General features: G+C 43.8%; 1 long non-coding RNA gene across 1 annotated transcript; it reads right to left on the bottom strand.

Annotated features, from left to right (window-relative positions):
- Positions 1–17,859: 17,859 nt before the first annotated feature.
- Positions 17,860–19,655, bottom strand: LOC146079429 (uncharacterized). Its single transcript, XR_014474526.1, has 2 exons — positions 18,899–19,655; positions 17,860–18,041 (listed from the first exon to the last, which is right to left on the bottom strand). It is a non-coding gene; the product is annotated as an uncharacterized LOC146079429 (long non-coding RNA).
- Between the last annotated feature and the right edge of the window lie 7,091 nt (positions 19,656–26,746).

Here is a 26,746-nt window from a genome sequence, read left to right as displayed (position 1 = left end):
TGACTTGTTTTAAGGACATTACATCAAAGTTGGATCAGCCTGTAGTGTGTTTTTCCACTTTAATTTTGAGGGTTACTCCAAATCCAGACCTCCATGGGTTAATACATCTGGGGTGAAATGTAATAGGATGAGAGATTCAGAATGTGAGAGATTTGGTAAGAAATCTCCAGTTTTTTTAAAGTGGCAATCATTTACACAGCAAAACCAGTGTGATTTTGCTGTGTCAATGATTGCCACTTTAAAAAAACTGGAGATTTCTTACCAAATCTCTCACTTTCTGAATCTCTCATCCTATTACATTTCACCCCTGATTTCCATTGATAATTGTTGTGTGATTTTGTTGTCAGCACATTCAACTATGTAGAGAACAAAGTATGTATTGATAATATTTCATTCATTCAGATCTAGGATGTGTTATGATAGTGTTCCCTTTATTTTTTTGAGCAGTGTATATATTGTATAGTGTATTCTATGTAACTACTGTATGTGATTTCTACTTTTCTCTCGACGCCTCCTTATTCGTGAGGGAAAATTTCAAAGGCTTGCACAACTATTATTGGTTCAAAAGTCCCTTTGACATGTAATTTATCCTTTTGAATCAAACAGAAATTGCTACTGTAGGTGTCCGCTGCTGATGCACAGTAGCTGTGTATGTTGAAAAGATGAATGTTAAAGTTGGGTTTTATTCCCAAAGGCTACAGACACAATTTGAAGATGAATCCTTCACTAATAGAAAAAGAAAATCAAATACTGTATGTCTATGGTATATCTCCCAATTACTACTTATAACCATGAAAAAGATAACATTAGAGTAAAGGCTGGACAATAATATCTCAAGTTAATAAGGGCAGAGATGGAGTACAGTCCTTTAAGGTCCTACTCGGTCCCCAGATTACAGTGTATAATGAGGATATAATATATCAATAACAAGGTATGAGAAGTCAAATAATTAACTAACATATAAAAAAGAAAAAGAAAAAAAAAAGAAAATAAATTGATTTGATGTTATTTATTGATGTTTATTGAAAGTCTTAGTGCAATAGTGATCAGTGCAGGAAGTGCTAATTGCACTGGAAAGCGTATGATGATGTATCACAGCAATCATCGATGCATTTACTATTTATCATGGCTGTAGATATGCATGTGGCACACTTTTAGGATAAGACTATTGGAGTAATAATAGGGTTCATTTACATACTGTATAAACAGGATAATTATCAGACCGACATGAGTTATTCCATCTGCAGAAGTCGTTATGTAGTCTGAGAATAATGTAACAAATTAAAAGCAGCGTTTAGAATGATTTGTCAATAATACAGATCAACCGGGTTATCAATTCTTGGGTGTAATATATGAAAACACTGGGCCTATTTCAGACCTGCTCGCTGGGCCTAATGCCGCCCTGCTGAACACCCCCCCCCCTTAGTCGCCGCCCGAACCGCCGGGCTATGATGTGATTGGATGTGTACGCTTATACATCCGCTCGCATGCGCCCACACAGAGGAAAAATCATTTCATAATTACTCATCATCAAATGATTTTTCCTCCCTGGACTTACTTTTATGCTGATTATTCTTCTACGAATTGGGGCAAGTGCTGATGTCATGTGATGTTTCGGGATGTTTTTTGCCAAGTGCCAGGATGCCTACATGAAACCAAGAGGACCCGATCTATGCCGAAGGACCCTGTTAAGTATGGTATCTTTCCACAGGTACCCATATTTAAAAATAAGAATCCATACGCCATTTGAAAAATATGAAGCAGTCAAATATGACTGCTTTGTAAGTTCCCCTCCAGAATACGAATTTGTATAAGGCTGTACCAGTCATATGCATTCGTACTCAGAATATGAAAATTCGTATTCTTAGTAAATTTCTCCCATAATACCTCCAGATTGTATACAATATGTGCATCTGTATGGGGAATCTTGTTGATGTCCACTTTTGATCCCAGTTGTTTCAAAATCATCCAACACATTTCGTTCCTGGGACTTCTTCAGGGATGTGATATAACTTGTATTGGCTTTCCTTGCTCTTAGGTAGGCACCATAGTTTTTCACTGATAACATGTTTAAAAGATATACCTCAGACATTATATTAATGGTAGTATGATCAAAAGAATTGGGATCAATTTAGTGATTCAGTAAACAACTAGTGTAGATGTATTTCCTCCTTGAATAATATGTGCTGTGTTGGGTGCCGGACAGTTTTCCGACAGTCGGGATCCCGACAGTCAAAACCTCGACACTCGGGGTCCCGACGGCCACCGGCCCCTCGAGGGAGAATAGAATAGGTGGCGGGTCTAATTAGCCACCGTGCCCACAGCATGGCGAGTGCAGCAAGCTCGCAAGAGGCTTTGTTGTGCTCTCCCCGCTGTCTGAGTCCGGCCAGTCGGGATGCCGACTTCGGGCTAATGACTGTCGGGATCGCGACTGTCGGGACCATATACCACACCCGCTGTGTTAGGCCCTATAACCCTTATTAAATGAATTCGGAATCCTAGGTGCATGTTAGGCTCCCATCAGGAGGAAAAAAAGGTCACTTTTAATATCCAAATTTAATTTAAATACTTCAGACAGGGTCCATACTTGGACTCAATTTGCAGCTCCGCTCAGTCTAGTGCACCTATCCACAGTCAGCAGAAGAATATATATATATCTACGGTAATAAAACATTTTCCGAATATTGAAGGTTATTTTCAGTGCTTCTCGGTGTATAATTAGGAAGCAGCTTTGACCCAGTTTAAATTATGGCTCAAATCTCTACATAATTAGCAGGATTTGGAATGAGGGTTGCTAATAGACAGATACCCATTGCTTATTGTCATGTCTTAAATGCTCTTCTTTCATCACACATTAAAAATAATTGTGTTCTTACAAGGCAAGTATAGTACAAAAAGAAGACAGGTGATGTAATTCCCGTACTTATCAAACCACACTTAGGGATATATTTATCAGGAAATTCTGTCCTTTCCTTAAATTTACCAATATAGATATTCCATCTGCATAGTGAATGAGATTCGCAAGGTGTAGCTTTCTGGATCTTCAGATGGCATTTGCCCATTACCTTCAATAGGACAGTCCTGCCAGAGACGGATCTTGTGATCCCTCTCGAGTGGTCTGGAGCTGCTCACAATGGCAATTGTGAGAGTTTTGGATTATTCATGTCCAGTTGGGGTCCAAAACTGGCAATAAAAAGATTGTGAATACATTGGAACATTCCCCAAAAGAGATACGGGGGGCTGTCAGCAGATTGTCATAAATGTGCCCCTTATTCCAATTCTAAAACTACAGAAGTAAACTGTAATCTTCATAATCCTAATCAGAATGAAGGTAGGTTCTCAGACCACTGGAAGGAAGTACACTATTTGGCCTTGTGAGTTTTTGGTGGTGGGCAATTGGTAAATAGTACTGTAGTAGGTACTGAAAGTGTTGGTTCAACTTCCAATTGCTAACGGGGTGGTTTAAGTCATGGCAGGAGCAGCCAGAATGTTGGTATACCTGTCACTGCGTTTTGAACGGGATCTGACTACTGACTACAGCTACTCAAATAAACTGACCGTGTGTCTCCACATTAAACTGCAGGTGATAAAACAGGGCTGGCAACATTAGCAGTTAATGCTACGATGCAGCAGCGGACTCACATTGACATGCCATCTGGGATTGGTGCAGCTAGCCAATACTCTCACCGATGTTGCCCACTGATTGGGTAGAGAGGATGCTTCTGCTGCCTCTTGCGAGTGGGCCTGTGGGTGCTGGATGCTTAAGGATGCACAGAGGAGGAGTGGCTGTCAGTGAAGCACATGGGGAACGGGGGGGGGAGTGGGGGGGAAGTGCACCCTAATTAATTTGTTGGACATTATTTTTGCTCTCCAAGTGGTCTGCTACTGCCCTTACATCTGTGGATTTATACAACTTTTCACCTAGTATTCTGTGGTGCTTTTAGGATAGGTACCTACAGTACAGTGTCTTGTATCTGAAGATCAAGAATGGTTTTACAACCAAAGGGTTGCGGGTCTTCAGTTTTCACCTTATATTTACATCTAAGCAGCAACAGAGGCTAATGGGCCCACCATGGATCCCAAATCAAAACCATGCTGCACTCTAGGTGGGGCAGATGTAACATGTGCAGAGAGAGTTAAATTTGGGTGAGTTATTTTGAATCTGTGCAGGGTAAATACTGGCTGGATTATTTTTCCACTGCAATTTAGATTTCAGATTGAACACATGCACCCAAATCTAAAGGACCCCATAAACTAACACGATTTGGGACGATTTCACTCTTTCCCGAAGGAATGGGCTGAGAAATCTGGCCAAATCGGGTCAGTGTAATGTCCCCTCAGGTCCGATGCGCGGTTCCATATGTATTGGACCTGATTCAGAGGTCGGACCGGCATGCAGGTCTGACCTCGAACCTCCCTCCTGGCAGCTGGCTGGGCAGGGAACAGGGGTTACATGTGATCCATCACAAGATAAAATACCGCATTTGATGGATCGCATGCGACCCTGCGGGCGGCTCGCGGTTGATCTGCTGGGCATACACTGCTGTGAGAACACGCGGCAGTGGATGCCCAGCTTAACTCTCTCTGCACATGTTACATCTGCCCCATCTGCAGTGCACATGGTTTTGTCCATTTGTAAAAGGTTTTGCTTTTGCAATCACTCTGAATTAAGCCAAATCTGCTGAATTGTCAGGTTAATGTTGTGTGTCTAGAATGATGGGTGACAAATGTCTTCTGCAGATCCCTGTACGTTGTATTAGCTCAGACATAGGGCCTTATTCTGATCGGTGCGGATTTCTCCGCATGCGGACGTCCCGCCGATGTTTATCGTCTGCGCATGTGCAGAGGTCACTCTGCGCATGTGCAGGCGATTTCGCCGCACGTATTCTTTACACGCCGCACAGGGGGCGTAGAGGGGTGTGAGGGGCTACTAAGCCTCATTACCCTATGCATACGCCCCGCGTTTCATGGGCGTTCCCATGCAAACGCGGGGCGTATGCATGGTAATGAAGCCGTGACGCGTGTGTAGGGGGCGGGCATCTGACATCGCCGGATGTCAGCTGCCCGCCCCCATACATGATTTCACACGGACAAGTGTCCGTGTGGTCTTGTGTGGCGGGACCTGGTGGAGCGTGCAGCCCTGCATTCGATGTTCGGCGACCATCGAATGCAGGGGCTGCTCCCAAGACGGAGGAGGCGTATCCCCGTCCAACTTTCATGCGGATCGCCACATATCCGCGTACGGACGGAGGTGGCGATCCGTATGGAAGGCGGGGATTCGCCTGCACGGTCGTGGCCGCATATTCTGATCGGGCCGCACCGATCAGAATAAGGGCCATAATCCTGATTTGTGATGCTTCATTCTTGCAATCATTTTTATAGTGGCCGTAAGCCGTTCTCCAGTTTGGCCAGGGAGACAAATTGGGCATGTTCTCATTCAGTTTAGGGGTGTACTGCTGAGATTGGACCCTGTCCTTATACTGTAGTCATAAAAATACTGATAGATATTTTTGCCTATGAAATGAATACATTGTTTTATACTGTATACAGAAATATTTAATGAAATTTGCAATTAAAAAGATTGAAATAGTTTCTGGGGAGGAGCAGGGCAGTATAACTCTTTCCTAGCATACAATTCAGAATAAGCTACATACAGTATGTCTCTGTGAAAGTGCTCTAGTCTAGATCCATATCCTCATTAAAACATAAACAGGTTGATCTTTTTGAATAGATAAGTCATGTACATTGTGAATAGGATGTTAAGCCTGTAACAGCAATACTCTAATAATTATTTATTTATTAACAGTTTCTTATATAGCGCACACATATTCCTCAGCACTTTACAGAGAATATTTGAGCATTCACATCAGTCCCTGCCCCAGTGGAGCTTACAATCTACTGTATATTCCCTCTACGCACACACAGACATTCTAGGGTTAATTTTGTTGGGAGCCAATTAGTCTACCAGTATATTTTTTGGATTGTGGGAGGAAACCGGGGCACCCGGAGGAAACCCACGCAAGCAGGGGGAGAATATACAAAATCTGCACAGTTAGAGCCATGGTGGGAATCGAACCCATGACCTCAGGGCTGTGAGGCAGTAAAGCTAACCATTACACCATCCGTACTACCCCATTCATAAATTTGTGTAAGAGAGTTAACTTATCAGGTGGTACTCTAAAATCCTCAAAAATAGCACAAGGACCAGCATTCCCTTCACTTACTAATGCCATGTATGGCTCTCAAACTCTAAAGGCCCCCATACACGGGGCAGATTTGTCCTAAGGAAAAGTTGGACCAGTTTGCCCTTGATAGACCCCCGGGAGACTCACATGCGATCTGGCACTTTTTACATGCAATAAATTGCATGCAATGTATTGCATGTAATACTCCGGGGAGCTGCTATGGTGGCCCGCCTCCCGCCACCACCAGCTGGCCGTACCCCGGTTTCCCCCCCGCATGGGAAAGGAGGTCCCAGGTCGCGTGGTCAGACCGGCAGCAAGTCCGACCCCCGGCTCGGGTCCGATGTGCATGGGACTGCGAATCAGACCTGAGGGGACATCAAACAGCCGATTTGGGATGAGTTCACGGCCCGATTCTTCTAAGTCGGCCCAAATCGGCTCAGTTTATGGACACCCTAAGACAGGGATGTAATAGGAGAGGATTTTAGTGGCCTAGGTAAAAGTCACTTGAATCCGGAAATTAGAATGTCCGACTTTTACCTGGAACTCGGCCAATGTAATTGTGTGAGTCTTCAGTACAGGTTATTTGGAGCTGGAAGCGTATGATTTTAAGACCAACCATAATGTGTCCTATAGTTTAACAGTTGCAGGCACAGATGCAATGGGAGACGATTTAAAAAAGTCTCACACAAGCAGCTCTATAAAGTCGGACATAAGTAGAGCTGGTTGTTTTTGATAATTTGTATTGGGCAATGTTTAAAATCATTTCCAAGTACACAATTACTGCACATTTGCAACAAATAATACATTTCACAATTATTTCTAACCATAAAAATGCAAAATATACTTTGATCTGACAAAATAGCCTATGTACTTTATATGTCAGTTTAGCATTTTTTTTGCCCATCAAATGCATCTTATGTGCATTAGTATGTGAATCATATGCACATTCAGGTGCTGCTGATTAAATTGATATACAGCTTGCCTATATTCTGCATGTAATTTGTGTGTATCTACAAAAAAGTATAACAGTATAACATTATTTGCTATGCCTATATTTTGTGTGTAATTGCGACAGTGGTATATATTAAATTAGGGTCGAAACTGCCATCTTGTCTGAAAGACATCAGTTTCTGACTGTTTTTGGTCGGAAGGGGTTCCGACCTATCCAATATGTGCTGTTCCAGGTGGATTGGCAGAATAGCCCTGGATCCACCAGCTTTTGATGGAAACGTGGTCAAATCCGTCCCGTTTCCAGCAATCTCAATCGACTTGAAAAAATGCCGGACTGAGGCAGGAAAGATGGCACCGGCAGCAGCTCACCCGGCACCATCCTCCAACCCGCCACTGGCTCCCTCCTCACTGGGTCCCGCCACAGGGCCAGATGAAAGCAGCTCACCTGGCGCTGTACCGCCTCCCGCCAGATCTCGGCCGGGTGAGCAGAAGCAACAGCGGCCAAATCCGCCGTTGATTGAATAGGTAGTGTTGGATCTATTCCGATAAATGAATGTCGGAATGGATCCAACACTAAATGAATATACCCCTGTATCTGCAAACAGATCCATCTAACTTATATAACACTCATTGGTCTGTCTGGTTATGCATTTAGACACCCATGCACCGATTGGGATGAAATCAACTTGAGTTGGTCCATATGGATCCTGGCCAGGTTTTAGGGATGTTAGTGGCCTGTTGGACCTCACGGCAGAATTCATAAAGTGCAGGGAAGAACTTTGACCTAGAGTTTGTTGGAAGAGTTATTATTTATTTTTAATATGTAAGACAGTTACATCCAACTCATTAATAACCCAGAAACCGCTGGTTACTTCAACTAGTAGTCTTGGGCAGCACAGATGGTGTAATGGTTAGCATTACTGCCTCACAGCACTGAGGTCATGGGTTCCATTCCCACCATGGCTCTAACTGTGCAGAGTCTGTAAATTCTCCCCGTACTGTACTTGCATGGGTTTCCTCCGGGTACTCCGGTTTCCTCCCACAATCCAAAAATATACTCTTAGGCTAATTGGCACCCAACAAATTAACCCTAAAATGTCTGTGTGTGCATGTACATGTGGTAGGGAATATAGATGGTAAGCTCCACTGGGGCAGGGACTGATGTGAATGTTCAAATATTCTCTGTAAAGCGCTGCGGAGTATGTGTGCGCTGTATAAAAAACTGTTAATAAATAATAAATAAATCATATTAAAAAAAAAAAAAAAGTTGCTCAGTCTAAAGCATGTGCATGTAAGGGAGGGGTTAAACTACACAAGGAAAAATACAGACATTTTCTCCCAGCACACTGCAATAGGCTAACAAAAAATGGCTGCACTCTCTACCTCTACTCTCTAACCAATGGGCTTATTTTTTATCAGGTCATTATAATTTCTTATTGATGCTATTCACACAATAAGAAACAAGCTGCTGCTGACATGTTTTCAAATAGACACGTAGTTGCTCTTATAGGAGCCTGTCACTGCCATGTTCTCACATTAGCCAGATGACACCGCACTGATGCCATGTGTGGTCTTTGGACCACGCACAGGCAAGTGGTGAGTGCCAGCGATCGCTCTCGTACGGATCTCTCTTATACCACTTTTTGCAGAATGTAACTTAGAGGCTACATTGGCTTATACCATTTTCAGATGGCATTAGCTACTGGGGGGCAAGCTCCGGAGTGCTTCATATCATGGAGCTTGGTAAATTCTTCAAGTTAGCTTGTTCCAGTCAAAATCTGGGGACCACAGCAGATATCTCCAATATCTTCTGCGGTTCCTTATAGATACACAGGTGTTTTCAGGGTAGAGACATCACTGGGGCTGGTGACACTTGGTGCGGACTTCATATCACCTGCTGTTGCCCAGACATGGGATGTGGTCTATCATATAGGGGAAATCCTTGTAGGAAATCCTGATTGCATCACTCCAGGCAGTGGCGGTTTTTACCTATGGGCTGCAGGGCTGCAGCCCCCCCATGTAAAATCCACCACTGTGTGAAGCCAAAACATAGTCTGTGAGACTGCACTGGCTTCACTGTGACTGGCAGTGACTTCCTATTGGAAGTCCGACCTGCCAGTCACTTAAGGCAGTCCCATTGGGAGGTGTTTCCTCCCTCCAGGATGCCTCTCAGTGCGCAACTGCGGGGCTGCCCCAAAATCTGGTTCTGTGCATGTGCAGTACCATGGATGATACAGCACATGCGCCGTACCCAGGAACCTGCATATGCCTCAGGGGGCTGCTGCAAAGGCAGCCCATGGAGGCTTGGGCCAGCGCATGCGCAGTATGTATGACGTTACTGCGCATGCTCTGGTCCCCTGCAGGGGACTGGCGGCTGGGACCGGCAGCAGCAGCGGAGGAGGGGGGCATGCATCGCAGCAGCCACCCTCCTCCTCAAGGGTAAGAGCCACCACTGACTCCAGGTTTGTGCCTTGCAGTCACGTAGATACTGGGATGCCACAGAGACTAATGGCTACAGTGCCGGCTCCACCTCTGTGAAAGTGCTGCAGGTGAATGTCACACTGCAGAATCTGGCTCCTGTCACTACGAAGGAGCTGACATTTTGGTGTCAACCCGCCTATGACGATGACATCCTGTGTGGCTTGAACCCCTGTCAACCCCCCTGTCCTTTTCCCTACTGAGATCATTTCCTCTGACATCCTATACTCCAGCGGTGGCCAACCCGCAGCTCGCGAGCCGCATGCGGCTCGCCACGCTGTAAAGTGCGGCTCCCATCCCATCTGCAAAGCGGGGTTTTGAATTTGGCACCAATTCGGCTGCCAATTCAAAACGCTGCATCGGCGGCCAATAGGAAACGGCCGCGGCGAGCCAATCATTTTCCTCTGACATCCTATACTCTGTTACAAAGAAATAATTTTTTGCCCTTCAGTCATGTATATGGACACTTACCAGTTCCAGTTGATTTCAGCTCCGGACCTACCGCTTGGGGAATATTAAACATCAATAGAGCACCATAGGAACAAGCAGGACTGCATCTTAGTATACATGATACCTTTTCCAATGTCCTCCATTATTCAACAACTTATTAGAGTTATATTAATCAATTGAATTTTATATGTGATTAATATTCTTTATGCATCATTACAATTTTATTGAATGAGTTAATGCTTATTATTTTATAGTAAATTCTTTATATTAATGTAATACCCAATTGATCACTTTTTACTTTTTAATTTATAGCGCTCCACACATTTCTTTTTCTCTCTTCCAAAGCAACTTGACACCTGTCTTCTCCCCCATCCAAAAGCCTTTTAATATTTTCTGATGATACTAAGATAATGCAAAAAAGGTGTGAAAACACAAATTTTCACATTATTTTAGTAAAATTACTTTGATAAATATGCATGTTGCAGCACTAAATAAAGTGATTACAATGTCAGCTTATATATATTATGTTAGTAATTCATGTCACAAACCATGGACTGTGTGTTGGACATCGAGTTCAAATTTTTAATGTTTTCAATTAAACTCCATTGCCTCAATTAGTAAAATGACAATTTGGATGCTACAGTACTTCAGGGGTAAGGGAATCCAAAAATAGGACATGGTGTTGATGTTGTACTGTTCAATTTTTAAATGTAGATTGCAATCTTTAAAAAAAATACTTAAAATGACAATTATGTAACTACAGCTCACAAAATGCAGCATCATTATACCCCTTTCACATCGCAGCTGTAAGCCAGTATATTGCCATTTTTTTAGCATTTTAAAACGGTACCATCTGCAGTGTGAACGCTCCCCAGCCAATTTACCGGTTAGAGAATACCGGTATTTCAAAACGTTTCAAAAGCAGGATCCTACACGGTTCTGAGTCATTTTTCCTGCAGTCTGAACGGCCCAGAACCGTTTTGAACTACACATGATAATCTGCACAAGGGTCATTGGTTGTCTCCCTGCATGTTGTTACCGCCCACAAGCGTGAAATGGGTGAAATGGGTTGAATGTGAAAGGTACAAAAACGGTATTGAAACAGTAATATACTGGTTACAACATGCAATGTGAAAGGGGTTTAACTGGCTTTTGACCCGTTTTATGAAACGTTTACAAAAACGGGTTAAATGTGAAAGCAGTATTAGATTCTATTTTCAAACAAAAATAATTTGTCCTCAATTACATTTACCCTGCCAATTGTGGACAAAGTGGATTCCTTTCAGTGATGTTGGTTGGGGACTTGCTCTTTTAATTTTTTTTTTTATAACTTCTGGATACCTACTTAGGAAGAAGAGGACCGATCTACACTGGAGTATGTATTTTTTTTTACAGGTTTCTTATGGATTTCTACAGGACAAGAGGACCGAAGGGCTATGTGTGTGTATCAGTGGCAGCACTTGTGAGTGGTTGGCCCAGGTGCATAAATATAATTCGGGCCCCCCTCCTCCACCCCTTGCCAAGTTCTAAATATGCCACACAGCAGTGGGTGGCAGCAGTGTGCCCCTTAGTCCTCAGCAGCTCTGGTGCAATGCACCTGCTGCACCAATGGTAGTTCTGCCTCTGGTCAGTATGTAAGTGTGCATGCATGTGTAATATAACTTTACTCACGGGGTGTGTTTACTGTGTTTATTGTAATATTTGTTTAACAGATGGAACTACAGATACAGAATGTGGCTACTTGTGGTTCTGCAAGTATCAACATGCAAGGGAGACTTGCTGAGAACTGTAGTTCCATACATAAATCACAATATTAACTCTTAATTTTTCACTTTAATGCTATGAATTCGGCACTCACCACCCAGGGGTGCTGGGTATAATATCAGTCTTCAACCCTGTTTTCCCCACATGTATTTCTTAGAGCCTGGGGCTGGTTATGCTTAGAGGGGAAACCCCACTCAGTTTGCATTTTTTAATTTTGAACCTTTTCTTATACTTTTACACAAGGAAGCACTGCATCTGACTGATTCATGCATGGTTCTCCAAACACACCAGCAGAAAGCTGTTTTATTTTAATAATGCATTTTGAACCAAATTAACGGCAGTGTTTGCAGAAACAAAAATTTCCGTTTTAGTGGTACCTGGGAAAAGTCCTGCCAAATTTGGCCGATGGCCAATTTGATTTGATTTTCATTCGTATTTGAGCAAACACTGCTTTATTTTGTCTTTTGGAAATTACCAAGATGCATTTGACGGCCTAGAATGCACTCTCTACTTAATATGAATGAGCAAATTTATCCCTTAGAATCTGTCAGAGATAAGAACACCCTTGTCTACTCCTAAATGTTCATGATCATTGTGTATAGCAGTGATTCCCAACCTGGGGCACAAGTACCCTGCAGACCATTTGGGGGTACTTGAAATGATTGGTAATGATGGAAAAAAGGGAGAAGCTTCCCGATGACGGAAGAAGTCTCCCATTGCGGTGAAGCGGAACCACGTTGCGTCACCAGTTCCAACCACAGCGTCATCAGCATTTCCTTGTGCTATTGCCTGACCAGCAATCCACTGGGAGCTACCATGCTGCCCTCAGACATCAACGTTCAGCTGGAGGCAGCAGCATTAATCCTACAGGTGTTGGATACTCCCAGCCAGTACACAGCCAGCAGCCAGACAAACAGGGACCCGATTCCTGACTGCACACTCCTCCTTAATAGGACATGCATAAGGATATGCATACTGCTCACTTCCACTCCACTCGTAATTACTGTGGATATTTCATATTGAGAGAAGGGGGTACTCATAAATGAAAAGCCTAATCAAGGAGTACGGGAGAGAACAAAGGTTGGGAACCGCTGGTTTATAGCAGGCAGAACTTTATCAGAATGACCCTGGAGGAATAACTGTAAAGAGCCACATACATCAGCAATTAATTGTGACAATTTTCAGATATGGAGATGATTGCCACAATTAATTTTAAATGTGTGGGCTCCCCCCTTTTGGCAATCCCAATCAAAATCGCCAATCGATTGCTTAATCAGGTTTTTAAACATGTTTAATAATCTGGTATTATCTGCAGATCTTTTTTATATGTGTGGGCATTCCCAATTCGTCTTCTTCATCTATTTACATTATGAACAGCAATCGATTGGGCAATTTCCAGATATGAAGATGCAATCTTTAGATGGAAAAATCTGCCGATCACTGAAATAAATCTGTAATGTGTGGGCAAAGTCAGATAGATTGTAAAATCCATTTATCTGGCCAAAATATCCCTATATCTGAAAATCCATAAATTGTGATTGCTGATGTATGGGGCCCATTACTTTTCTATAGTCACCTGTTCCCTGGGTGACCTCATGGCAGAAAAGCCACCCATTACAGGAGAAACTATCCTTCGATTTAAGCAATGAAGGCTATATGCTGCTCTTGAAGAGTCATTACACAACAGCCTAAAAGGAGGGATCATTATCTAATCAATTCATCTCTCCACAGGTGAGGAAAGCAGTAACTCTGCCGCCAAGTCATTCAGCAATAAAGAGATGGATTCACTCTTGACCTTCAATCTATGCTTCTTTTTTTGATAAGAGAGGATGAGTCTTTTGGCATATAGTGTATACTTCTCATTTCTGGGACTGGCACTGCCATCCAATATTTCCCTCTACCTGGTACAGTATTTCTTGCCAGGAAAAGTATACATGGTGCAAGCATTCAGCTTCTATTTATCATTTATGAGACTACAAGCAGATTGGTTGTAATGGGCAGTTTCTCCACTTTATCTCTTTCAAAGGTGTGATCCATGTCATCCACAGGGCCAGATTTACTAAGCTTGAGAAGTGATAACATGGAGAGTGATAAACCCCCAGCCAATCAGCTCCTATCTGCCATGTCACAAGCTGGGTTTGAATAATGACAGGTAGGAGCTGATTGGCTGGTTGTTTATCAATCTCCACTTTATCACTTTTTGAAGCTTGATACATCTGGCCCTTAATATGAAATGGGGGCTCTGTGTCTTCAATAGTTATATTGCATTTCACGTATGTACTAAGCCCAGCAACAGGCTTTGGTGTGGAGGTTAATGACCGCTATTGCAGGTGTTACCTTATAGAAACCTATGGGCTTTTTCTCACATCCGTGCTGTCATGTGCAGATGGACTCCTTGGTCATAAACCTGGAAAGGCCAAGTCTGACGCCAGGGCCGAACCTGCCATCTGGCACTTCTGGCAAAAGCCAGAAGGGCCAATAGCCAGGTGTCCATCCATATTTTGTTAGCACCTCCCAGCACCGCCTCCTGGGCGGTACTGTGCTGAGTGGCCAATTCATTTACATATTGACATCAGGACACAACTGTGTCATGATGTTTTATTGATGTAATGACACGACAAGTTGCGGACTCAGAGTATAATCAACGTGAGGGGGGGGGGGCGCAAGAGAAGGACACCATGCCACGTCATTTGCACAGGGGAGGACTATATGATGTGACCAAGCTGGCCTAACTCTGTGTGAAAGGCGCGGATGGGACAAGTTGAGCTGGCGGCAGGTGCCATCTTCAGCTATAATGGGAAATGGGGGTACTGTGAGGCAAAATGACAAATGGGGGCACTGTATAGCATAACGGAAATTGGATCTTCATTCGTTTTCATGTTTTGGTTCTGTTTTTGCAACACTCAACACCAATCAGCTAAACTGATTGGTTTGTTAGGACACCACAAAACAAGTTTTGGGAAGGACTACCACTGATCATTAATTATTATGTTGATGACGAGGCTGTTGAGCTGGTCTATACTGCATGGAGCTGATACTGGACTGCTTGTTATTAATTTACAAATGATTATAAAGTTGTAGAATAAATCACATGAACTTGCCAAAAATGATGTTTCATGGAGGAGGTGCCTGTTATAAGGAATTGGGAAAAAGTATCCCACATCCTTTTCTGGTCTTATGTTCAGGCATAACAATTGCTTTCTTTTTATCCTGGAAAAGAACTACTGCCCCTGGTGGCTGACTTACAGTATGCACATAATCAGTATTGTCATCATTATCAGTATCCTCATTAGCATTGGATAGTACACAAATATCCCCTTCATTCTGTTGGCTTTCCACAATTTCTATTACTGTATATAATCATCACAATCTTTACTTGGACTGCACATTTCCAGTGGGTGCAGAAATGTTACAAGAAGGTTTCTCTACAAGTGCAGTATGAGAAATGGCAGACTTGCACATAGCGAACGTGGACATCCTCAAGGGATTTGTGAACATGCAGTTACTTCTTTATTGTTAGTTTTCTTTTTTAGGGCACTGATTTGTTGTTTTCAGAGGTGTATCCTCTACTACTTTTTTTAGCAATGTGAAATATTTTGATTTCAGGTGCCCTTTCTTAATCTTTTTCTGCCCCTTTGACCACCTTTAGTAGATGTTGTAGTACTGTCATAATTGGTAGCAACCAGACCACTAGTACTTTGTTGCTGCTCCTGCTCTTCCATCGACCATTCATGATCCAAATTATCATTGTGGTGGCAAAGAAATGACTGAGCATTATTGTGATGCTGTCCACTGTCCAGGCCTGAAGACATGCAAGTTTTACATAAAAAAATATACACAGTTTTCGTTATAACAAATTACATCAACTTCACACTATAGTGACTCACAGGGGTAAATTTACTAAAATCAAATGGCTATTAATCAGCTATTATCAGCTGGGAATCCCACATCGAAAAATAATTATGAAATACGAATAAAAATCAGGGTAGAAGTATGAATCAATAGACCAGTGATTTTCAACCTTTATCAGGTCGCGGCCCACCCGACAAGACTTAAAAAATTGCCAAGGCACACCAACAGTCCCCATTGTAATTGCACACACCTGCCCCCACAGCGTAATAATTATACACACATGTCCCCATTGTAATTCCTCAAACCTGCCCCCCCCTGAATTATTCCACATACCTTCCCCTCCTTATATATTCCAAGCACCAGTCCCCCCTTACAAATGACACACACAAATGCCCCTGCTTTGTTATTGCACGCACCTGCCCACTCAGGTATTCCAAAAGAGTTGCGCACTTGCAAGATGGCTCCGACCGGAATCCTCAGTCCGCCACTGGAGGCCTTCTGCGCATGTGCTGGGACGCGCCTGGTGTCTGGAACGCATAGGATGATCTAATGTTCCCGGCGCATGTCACACACAGGCACGTCCCGTGCTGGTGAGTTGCCATGACCTGTGGTCTGGTGGCACACCCGCCAGCTGGCCGCGGCACACTGCACCGGTTGAAAATGTCCGCAATAGACCATCGGCCAAACTCAGCAGGAGTTTCCATAGGCACCAGGACAACATGGAAATTACGATCATTTATATCTGCAAAGTCGGACAATAAATCAGCTTAAAATAAAAATGGTAAATTGACCACCTTTTGGCAGCCGAGTTTGCTAAAGCATGCACGGATGAGTCAAATTGTGCAGTGCTTCTATGTGTAAAAGTAAAGAAAGGGTTAAAATACAAATAGAAACAGTTGTGGGTTCTCCCCTCCTAAGCATAACCAGCCCTGGCTGGGCTATTAGAGCTGGTGCTGGTTCTACAAATACAGGGTCAAAAATTGAGTAGGGGTTTCACGTATTTCAAGAACCAGTACTGGGCTCTTGGACTGGTCCCACAAATACTGGGAGAAAAAAACATAGGGGTCCCCCGTATGCTTAAAACCAGCACCAGGCTCGACTTATCAGTAAGGTAATGCCACAGCTGGGGGACAGGTTTATACTGGTCCTTGTGTACATTGGAGTAAACCCCCATCTAGATAGCCCTGGCATGCTGGTACTTGTGGTTCCCCAAGTACCAGCATATAGGGGAGGCTTGCTGGGACTTCTAGTTCCACAGTCAAACACAATATTTATTATAGTTTTTCACTTCAATGCTACCAATTTGGCATCAATTGCTCAGCCGTACTGATGATAGCACTGGACTTCAGCCCTGGCCCTTGGGTGCCCCAGTGTAATTCTTTTTATTTTGTGGGTCTCCACTCTCCCAGGGACTAAGTCAGGAAATCTCTAATAAGAACATAACTTTATCTGGTTTAAGAATGATCACTATATTTCTGCACAATTCTACCTTTGTTTGATGGACCATTAAACTGCTAAATTGCAATAAAAATAATGTACATTTGGAAATTACAGGTAGGCAATTTCTCAGGTCCGGAAATATCAGCTCTACAAAATTATATTTCCAATGTCACATAAGAGAATGTATTTAATTGTGCATTTCGCTTTTGATGACTAACTTATTTACCAGGTAATGTAGTCAGGTGCTCTTTTTCTGGCAAGGAGATTGTCATCCGAGATAAGGCAAGGAATCCCTGAAGCTAGCTGCCAACATTACAATGAAATGAACAGAGACGTCTGTGCTTTTGGTTGGAAGAAATGAGATGAATGGAACACAGGACTACAGTTGGATGTCATGCTTGAGCTGCCTCACAAGGAAAAACATTTTTAATTGCATGCACTTATTTGCACTAAACGGTATTGTTCCAATATACTGTACAAAGGTCACTTACAGTATCTACCATTACATATATCGGGCCTGGCTTACCTACAGAATCTGCCTTTACATATATGAAGCCTGTGCAGAAGAAGAATTGTATAAGCCATGGCACACATAGAATGCCAAGGCAATGTGGAGATTCTGATTGGTGTCCTCGCACAGGAAACACCTTTCCGGTTCATTTAGAAAGTTCTGTAGGACCTATCCAGCTATGAGAAAATAGTAATCTGAGTCTTGGCAATAAACAAAGGGTTCATGGCATGAATGGGAATCATACAATGTTTATTACATCCAAAGAGAACAAGGTTCATTAGCCACAGAAGGCCGACTTGCCCCCACTGTGTTGACTGGTTTCACTCCATCTCACAAGCCATGCTAGTTGCATTCAGCTCCACTTGAGCTTGTTGGAATACATAGAACATGAGTGCTATGCTTAGCGTAATCTGCAGAGAACAAAAACAGTTAAAAAGTAATAGGTTGGAAACATAACAAACATGCTTACATATGCTACAAATGGATGCACAAGTCTTTCAACCAAACACTAAATACAATGCTGCAATTTTCAACTTAGTTGCTTCTATCTGAGTGATGAACAGTCATTCAAAGGTTCAGCAACCAAATGGGTGATGGAATGTGTGTGTACGGGATGCAGTTGAAATCCCGGCGCTCAAAATCCTGACCGCCGAAATCCCAATACTTTCTCCCTCCATGGGTGTCTACGACACCCATAGAGGGAGAATAAATTAGTGTGCCGAGCGTAGCAAGGCTCCGGGCCCGCTGCGTGGTGAGTGAGCCCGTAAGGGGGGGGGGGGCGATCCACGTCCCCCATTGTTGGGATTTCGGCGTTGGGATTTTGAACGCAGAGATTCCGACCGCCGGAATTTCATACCAATCCCGTGTGTACAAGTGACAGTGGTATGGCAGAGTGTATGTACACCATCTAGGAGTGTAACTAGTACTTTATGGGAAAAAAGGGAGGTAAGAAGCAGTGCTAGAAACTGGACAATCAAATATAGCCATATATAGAATTTAATATCAAATCAAAACAAGACATAAACTACACCCCGGCCGGTAGGAATAATTTGTAAGCCACATTCATTTAAAGATCATAGCAAGTTTGCCTGTATTAGTAATGTGCCAATGGTATATGGCCACAATAATTAGTCATTAGTAGGCAGTCTGTCTAGTGTTAATTGTTAAAAGCATGGCCCCTGGAATTTCCCCATCAGTGGTTAAAAAAGGAATTCGTCCAAGCAAGCAGCTTATAGCAAGTGGTCTTAAAATGTTATGGTATAGTTACCACTCTGCAGTGTGGACCATAAGTGTGCTGCAGAACTTTCAGCTAATGTCCAGTGGCCTCCAATACTCTCTGGACTTACGGCTTACCACCGTGGTCTCGAATCACCAGTGGGGGTGCTGGCCGGCAACTGTTAACAAGCCAAATGTGTTGAGACTGACGCGTTTCCCCGCCTCTGTGCGTTGGCGGCTTTCTCATGGATCAGCCGCTGACTCCTGTTAACACCGTAAGACACCAGTGTGTGAAGATTAATGATATCAAGAAAACAGGCTGCAGAGATACTGAATAAAGGCATCTTTGTGAGTACAGAAAATGTATAGTGCAGGAGCTCGTATGAGATTGATTAAACTAACAGTATCAGAAAACTACAGCAAATGGAAGTTTTCCATAAAGTTGCAATTAATGCAGGAGATAACCCTAACCCAGATAATGCAGATAACACCAAGTGGACCAAAAGCCTAGATATGGAACAGCGTGTATGTGCCACTATCCACGGAAAACATCTGCATGTAATATGTGGCTGCCTTTACAAAAGTCTAATGAAGTCAAAGTTTTTATGAGAAGAATCAACCTGAGGCCTTCATAGACTTACCAGAAAGGCTGGACACCTTTCAGATTACAACTGTGTAGTATTTCATTCCCCCATCTCCATAACGAGCACAGTAATCGCTCAATATTAGCCCCCCAAAAAAGATCCCCTTTGTGTTAGATGAACTTTGTTTGTTGAATGACCTCTGCTGGGAAACCCTGAATCCGAGTTACACTGGTACTAATTAGAAGACCCACAACCTTTATCTTGGAAGTCAAGCAGGCTTTGCTTGCCTTGCTTCAGGCCCGATGTCTAACTCCACTACCGCTGCGCTCAGAGCATTTTATCATTCCAAATTTGCATATCTAGACAATTGCCATGTCAACAGTTTGCTTGTGTCGACCTTCATCCTCTCTCAGGTATCCTGCTGCCTGTCCCCCATCTCCTACTGGAAATCTGAGCGATCTGTAAAGCTCAATATGGACAAAATCGTGCTCATCATCTCCCTCCCACTCAGATCCTCCACCCTCCCTCAATATCACTGTTGATAACACCATCATCTCCCCTGTCCCCCAACTCCACTGCCTGTGTATCTGTAAGTGTATGGCCAGCTTAACCAGAGCAACATCACTTGCACCAGACCATTTCTCTCCCAGAAAGCAACAACACCTATTATCCACTCACTGGTCGTTTCTTGACTCAACGCTTCAGCTAAACCCATCATCCTCTCCTGCCGCTCCACATCTGCCACTCCCTTTCAACAAAACCTGCACTTGTTCCACTTCCCCTACGATGCCCACTTAAACTTGTCACCCTCACATTCAATTCCATCACAGCTCCATACATCTCCAACCTCATCCCCCCTACATTCTTTCTTCCACCCTCTCGGACCGACCAATGACTGTCGCCTTTCCTCTACCCTGGTCACTGCATCTTACGCTCTAATCCAAGATTGTTCCCCTGCTGCTCTGCTTCACTGGAATGTGCTTAATCAAACTATTTTAGACTACTGTATTTCCAGCCTTGCAAAGCTTCAATCGGGCCCTGAAAAAACACTTGTGTCTAGGTTGCTCTCCCCACCTGCCTCCTGCCTTAGCCATCTCTACCATGCTTACTTCCTGCCTTCAGGCCCTCTCCTTTGCTTGCACCTCATGTCACCTATCTGTCTCCCAATAGATTGTAAGCTTCTTGGAGCAAGGCCCTCTTCCCTCATGTTCTTGCAGCCCTCTTCGGTACTTGTGTATTTTCACGGCGCTCGATATATCGGATGCAATATCGACTGATACATCGGATGTGATATCGGCCGATATATCGATGTGATCCGAACCGATTTTTGACCTGTTCATAATGATTTTATATAGTGTGGCTATATAAATTCTTCTCCATGAATAGTGGATAGTGGGGTTATGAACAGGTCAAAAATCGGTTCGGATCGCATCAATATATCGGCCGATATCGCATCCAATATATCGGCCGATATCGCATCCGATATATAAGTACCCCTCTTCTATTTCAACTACAGCCCTCACCTACTGTACTCAGTGGCCATCTGACCCGCATCTCCTCTCACTCCCAGCTATATTGTGTATTGACCTTTTTTGGTGCAAATTTTTACTTGTGCTCCATTTTAGTATTGATTACTGTAATGTGATGTGTTTAACCTTTGTTGTTCTAATATGCGCCATATGTGTGATGCTATCACTTGTGGTTCCTTATAAATAAAATGTAACATTATTATTATTAATTTTCAGCTGTACTAGGACAAGTATTTCCATGGTACCATTCTCTGCCGTCTTTTTAATGTTTTATGTCGTTGCAGTGTTATTCCAGAGCGGAACAACATTCTGTTGGCTGAATATCCTCTGGTGTGCTATAAAAGTTAACATGTAACATCTTTATAATTGGTGTAAAATGCAAAATTGCCATGACACTAATTTCCAGTAGTAAAAGTATATTGCAACATAGGAAAATGTTTTATATTAAATGAAATGGAAAAAGTGCAAAGTGCATTGTATAATTATGTTCTGAGAAAAATGTAAAAGACATAAAAAAACTTTTATCTTCAAAGAGATAAGTTGTTCAGAATTATAATACATCATTTCATTTAAAGAATGTAAACATTAAGTAATATAGGGCCTGATACAGAAATGCACATACTGTAGATCATGCAAGGCTGCGATTGCTCACAGTACGCACGTGCGAGTATAAGCATTCCCCTTGTGCACTGTAATGCAACGCACACTTTGCATACCTGAGCAATCCTGTAGTACGCTGGTGGATGTGATCCTTTCACCACTGATGCACCATCAGTCACAACATGCACCCCCCGAGCTTCCCTGACTGGCGCAGAGACTCCCATTTAATTTGCTTTAGATATGGCCACTGTGACTGCAATGCTGTGAACATGATAGCAACTGAATGCTGAGACACGCCCATGACACTCCCCTAACAAGACTTTAGTTCACCTTCCAGTCTCCTCCTTGAACTATTCGTGAATCGTAGACGTCGTCTCAAGTTACGTCGATGACGTATGCAAATGCACGTATGTGGTAATGGTTTTTTTTTGGTAATGCATGGGCAATTTTACAATTATTAGGCCAAATGTGTTCTCTCAGCTGCGCCCATCTCTAAATCTGGACAATACCACAGTCATTAAAGCATGACAATCCATTTCTGTGTGAGATCCTTGATTTACAATTGGTGTAAAAAGCAGCTTGGAGTAATTTTTTTTTTTTACTATAAACTTTATCTACAGTATGCATCCATTGCCAATTAACAAGAGACCACACTTACAGTGGCATCACAACGGGGTGTGGGTTGCTCCCAGGTGTCATAAGGCTACATCTTCAGTGAGAATGGGTTACACCCCACCGCAGCTGGGGAGTGCTTGGCATGCCTACAATGTGAAACAGCCCATGAGGAATTCGGAGAAAAGTGTCCCGGGCACACTCATGCCTCTGTCATACCTGGGGGAGGGGGGGGGGCAAACTGTTCTCCTTGCCTCCCTGTGTGAGTAGCAAGCAAAAGTCCTCCACATATCTGTTTTTTTTTTTTTTTTTTTACTTTATTCCTGGCTATTTCCAGGGTCTGGGCAGGAGCCACAAACGTAGCAGTGTAGTGTACACACATGATGCACCTTGTAGTGCAGCTTACACAAATAGTGCCTCCACAAGTGCAGCTTACACACATTCCCCACTAATGCCTCTTACACAAATAATGCCCTCACTAGTGCCGCTTACGTACATAATGCCCCTTGTAGTGCCCCTTACACACAAGATGCTCCCCTGTAGTGCCCCTTACACACATGCTGCCCCCCTGTAGTGCAGCTTACAGAAAGTGCCACAAAAGTGCACTTACTGTAACTAGTGTTTTTCAAAACTACAGTAAAACTGCTGCTTAGTACTTTTACCCTTCAGAATCTTCAATGACCTATTTCAATTTGCTCTCGGATTTGTGCAAAGAATAAACCATTGTTATAGGAATGAAAAACTTCTAATTAAATGGTTCAACACACTGGTAACCCTAACATTGCTAGTTACATGTAAGCACTGTACTGGAGATGGTCTCCAGATTATAGGTAGACTAGGGCCGTAGTCATTAGACAAACATCAGCTCAACAGATAGAAAAGATCGACTGACGAAAGGTGGACTGCTGCAAAAGGTTGTCAGGCAAAGCAAACTTAAAGTACTGTATGAAAAAACTTGTGTCGGCCAGTGTCATTTAAACCTTTTGACCCTGTCGACCTTTTGTTCCTGTACGTAGACAATTTGGTGTCGACTTATAGACTTTCAACCTAAATACTGTAGATCCTTTATACTGTTAGAGATTGTTTTTTCACAGAGGTTTTCTTGCATCACTGTCTTTTGCATACAGCTGTATGGGTTTGTTGTAACACAGGTTTTAATTTTAACTATACCTTGAACACACTTATTTGCATGTGTCATTCATTGGGTAAAAGAACATGGCATTTGCACCTGGTTACAAGCGGTTTGCATTGCTCTCTCTTAAAATATATAAATGGAAGTTGCTGAAGTAGTTTCTACTATAAGTTCACAGCAGCAGGTGCTTATGTGCTGAGCACTTGTTGCAGGTCCTTTGTGCAAACTCTGTACGGTCCTAATCCTATTTTGCTGACATTGGTGGTGAGTAGACTCTAGTACTGTGCCAGAATCTACAACACACTCGCATGTCTCCAGGAATATGGCATCCTCACAAGTTTTCCAGTGATATGCGCACCAACCCAAGACTTCAGAGAGTTAAGTACAGTGGCGTAACTACTGTATAGCAGCCCCAGCTGCCGCTTGGGGGAGCGAGCGGCAGCAGGGTTTGTGTGGGCGCTGGCACCCGCTCGATGCACTGACATGCTGCTGCCTGCCGCTGCTTGCTGTCTGATTCAATTGACTGTACACAGTCGGCTATGGGCTAATGTGTACAGGATGGGCAGGCGGATCGGTGAGCAGATGGGCATGCTGGGGTGACCTGGGACACATCGGAGCCAGGGGAAGCAGAAGTGTCTGCTGGTTTCTCTGCCTCTCTCCGGCTTCAGTTTCTCCATTATGCGTGTGATGTCATCACATCACACGTGTGGGGGGGGGGGGGCACAAACTTTTTGGCAGGGGGGAGCAAAATTTATATTTGTGCCACTGGTTAAATATATAATAATATATCATACCTCCCAACTTCATAATGATGCCTGGCGGGACCTCCACATGCGCTGAAGGCACGTGGCTGAAATTTGGGGGTGTGGCCTAGTGACACAGGGGCATGGTCTACAAATTACATCACTTCCACGAGGTCACGCTCGCATTTTGTCGATGTGGTGGCATGGCCAGTGGCTTTGTGAGCTGCTGGCCATGCCCCCAGCCCCTCGGCCTGCAGGAATAGGCGGCGCTGTGCACATTTGCACAGTGTCTATTCCCAAAGGTATGATATATGGGTCCAGCAAATGCGGTGTGGACCCAGAGGCACATGTACAGTATAAACTGCACCCATTACATATATGCCACTGAATCAAATGCAACAAAAGCATGTGTTTTAAACCCTCAACTGTCCATGCCATGTCTTACCTGTCCCGATTACAGCAGGATAGTCACGCTATTTACACAGCGTCCTCACTATCCCACCAAAGCAGCCAGTGATCACTGAATAGATGTCGTGCAGGGACGGGAGACAGAAATGATGATAAAGGGGTTGTACTGCGAGGCACCGCCCCTCAGTAGCGCACGCAGGGAGGGGTTTCTGAGTACCCAGAACCCCCCCCCCAGGAGTCTAAGGACCCTAGGCTTAAAGCTGAGGGTCCCCTCTTTCCGTGGGTACAAGAATTTTAAAAATCGGCCCTTGGGAACTGGAGATATCTGACCTCAAATGAGTGGTCCCCATCCAAGCCTGTTAATTGCTCTTCCCAGTCAGATATTTCAGGTTCTGTCTGACTTAGAGTTTTTCTGAGGGTATATTCCAAAAGCTGCGACTCTCCCCCTTTGATGGACACTAGTAGCTTGTCTCTACTGTTCCCAGAACCAGAGATATCTGCCTTCCAGCAGCTGGTTACTGCTCCAGCTCTACACACCTGGTATGTAGTTTTATTTGCTCGTTGGCAGATTGCTCTGCCTCCTGAACTCTGATCCCCTAGTGCCCAATACCATTTGGTAGGTGGGATTCTCTAGTTTTTAATTCCATTAAAATCTAAGAAATCTATTTCCGGGAACTGGAGATATCAGCAGTCAAGCAAGCTGCCCTCCCACCAGAAAATTATGAATAATAAGCCCACTCCACTATACACCACTCCTCTGCGTATTAAACATCCTCTACCACCCTGGAAGTTAAATATCAGGGCCCCTTCATTCAGCCCAATGCCCCCTTCTCCCACCACATCTTCCAACATCTGTGCAGTAAAGGGGTAATAAGTGGAAATTACTGATCCAGGCCCTACATGCTGAGCGGTTGATATAATACCCCCTACCACCTGCGGGACATCAAAGCTTCCCCCAGCCCTACCGCTGGAGGATCGGTAGGGGCCCCAATACTTTAACTGACCCGGCATATACTGGGTCACCTAAGTGTCCATCTCCGTGCTTTGCTCCGCCCCATTGGAAACCCCCTTCTGAAAATCCTGCGTTTGCCCCTGCCCCTCCACCCAATGCCCTGCCCCCTCTATCTGAGGTCCAGTCCCTTCCCAGCTGCAGATCCCAATTTGCCACCTCTGAAAGTTGGCAGGTATTCTATGTTGCGGCATAATTAAGCTCTACTTTTAATATTGGCTGTGTGAGTTCCTAGGTCTGTTCGTTGTCCATACCTCCCAACATTTGAAGAAAATGAAGAATGACATTGTGCTCATCATAAATGTGGGCGCATTGCCTAGTGATGGGGCGTGGTCTATACTTGCTGCTTTCCTGTGAGTCCACGCCCTCATTTTTGGCGCTATGCACAGCTGCTCTGTGAGCTGCTGGCCATGCCCCAAGCCCCTCTGCCTCCGGGAATAGACGTATAATAAAAGTCTGTGTGGATTAAAAGCTTAAAAGGGCATCTACCAGCTCTTCCTACCTGCAAAAAGACCATTCATTACATGTCATAAGAGATGGCTGAAAGCCAGACTTTCAGCCATCTCTAACAAACTGATTTTCCCAGTGTGCAGTCTGTTGTCGTTGGAGCTGACGTCACACACTTTCCCCTAAATCACCTGGCATGCCTGTATTTTCCCTGACACTACGAGAGAACGGCCGGTTACCAGCCCCAAACGACGCCTTCCTTTCAATCACCTTGCCAACGGCCAGCGATTAAATAAAATTAGCCGGTGAAATCTCAGGACGGCCTCACGCAGGCCTACTACTGGCCATACCCAGACTATCGATAATCGCCCAGCCTGAGAATTCGCAGCCATGGGATCAGGTTTGACTTAGGCCAAGTGTCTAGTTAGACAGTCAAAATGCTGACAGGTAAAAGGTCGGCTGTGTCTAAGGTCGACAAGTACAAAATGTTGACATGACAATGGTAAACGCACAAATGGTGGACAGGTTTGTTTTAACAATCTTGAAAATGTTTTTTCCAACTTTTGCTGACAGATTTCAACTGGAACGGATCACTGCAGTGTACTGAGCACAGATAGGAAGGGCTGCAGGTCATTTAGTATAGAACTGATTTCCGTACAGTCAGCACGTCACAGTGATCAGATGCACTGCCCCCAGAATGACAGTCATCAGAGCTCTTAGTCAGGGCTTCTAGGAGACGGGGAAATGGGTCAAAGAGTCACATTTAGCTGACTGGAAATTATTGGTAAATGGATATTTACCTGCTGAGCAGTACATGAGAACCCTGCTTAAGGGAT

Source organism: Crinia signifera, chromosome 5 (assembly GCF_055691185.1).
Source record: "Crinia signifera chromosome 5, ASM5569118v1, whole genome shotgun sequence".
NCBI lineage: Eukaryota > Metazoa > Chordata > Amphibia > Anura > Myobatrachidae > Crinia > Crinia signifera.
The sequence above is the reverse complement of the archived record's forward strand: the minus strand, read 5'-3'. Positions and strand labels throughout refer to the sequence as shown.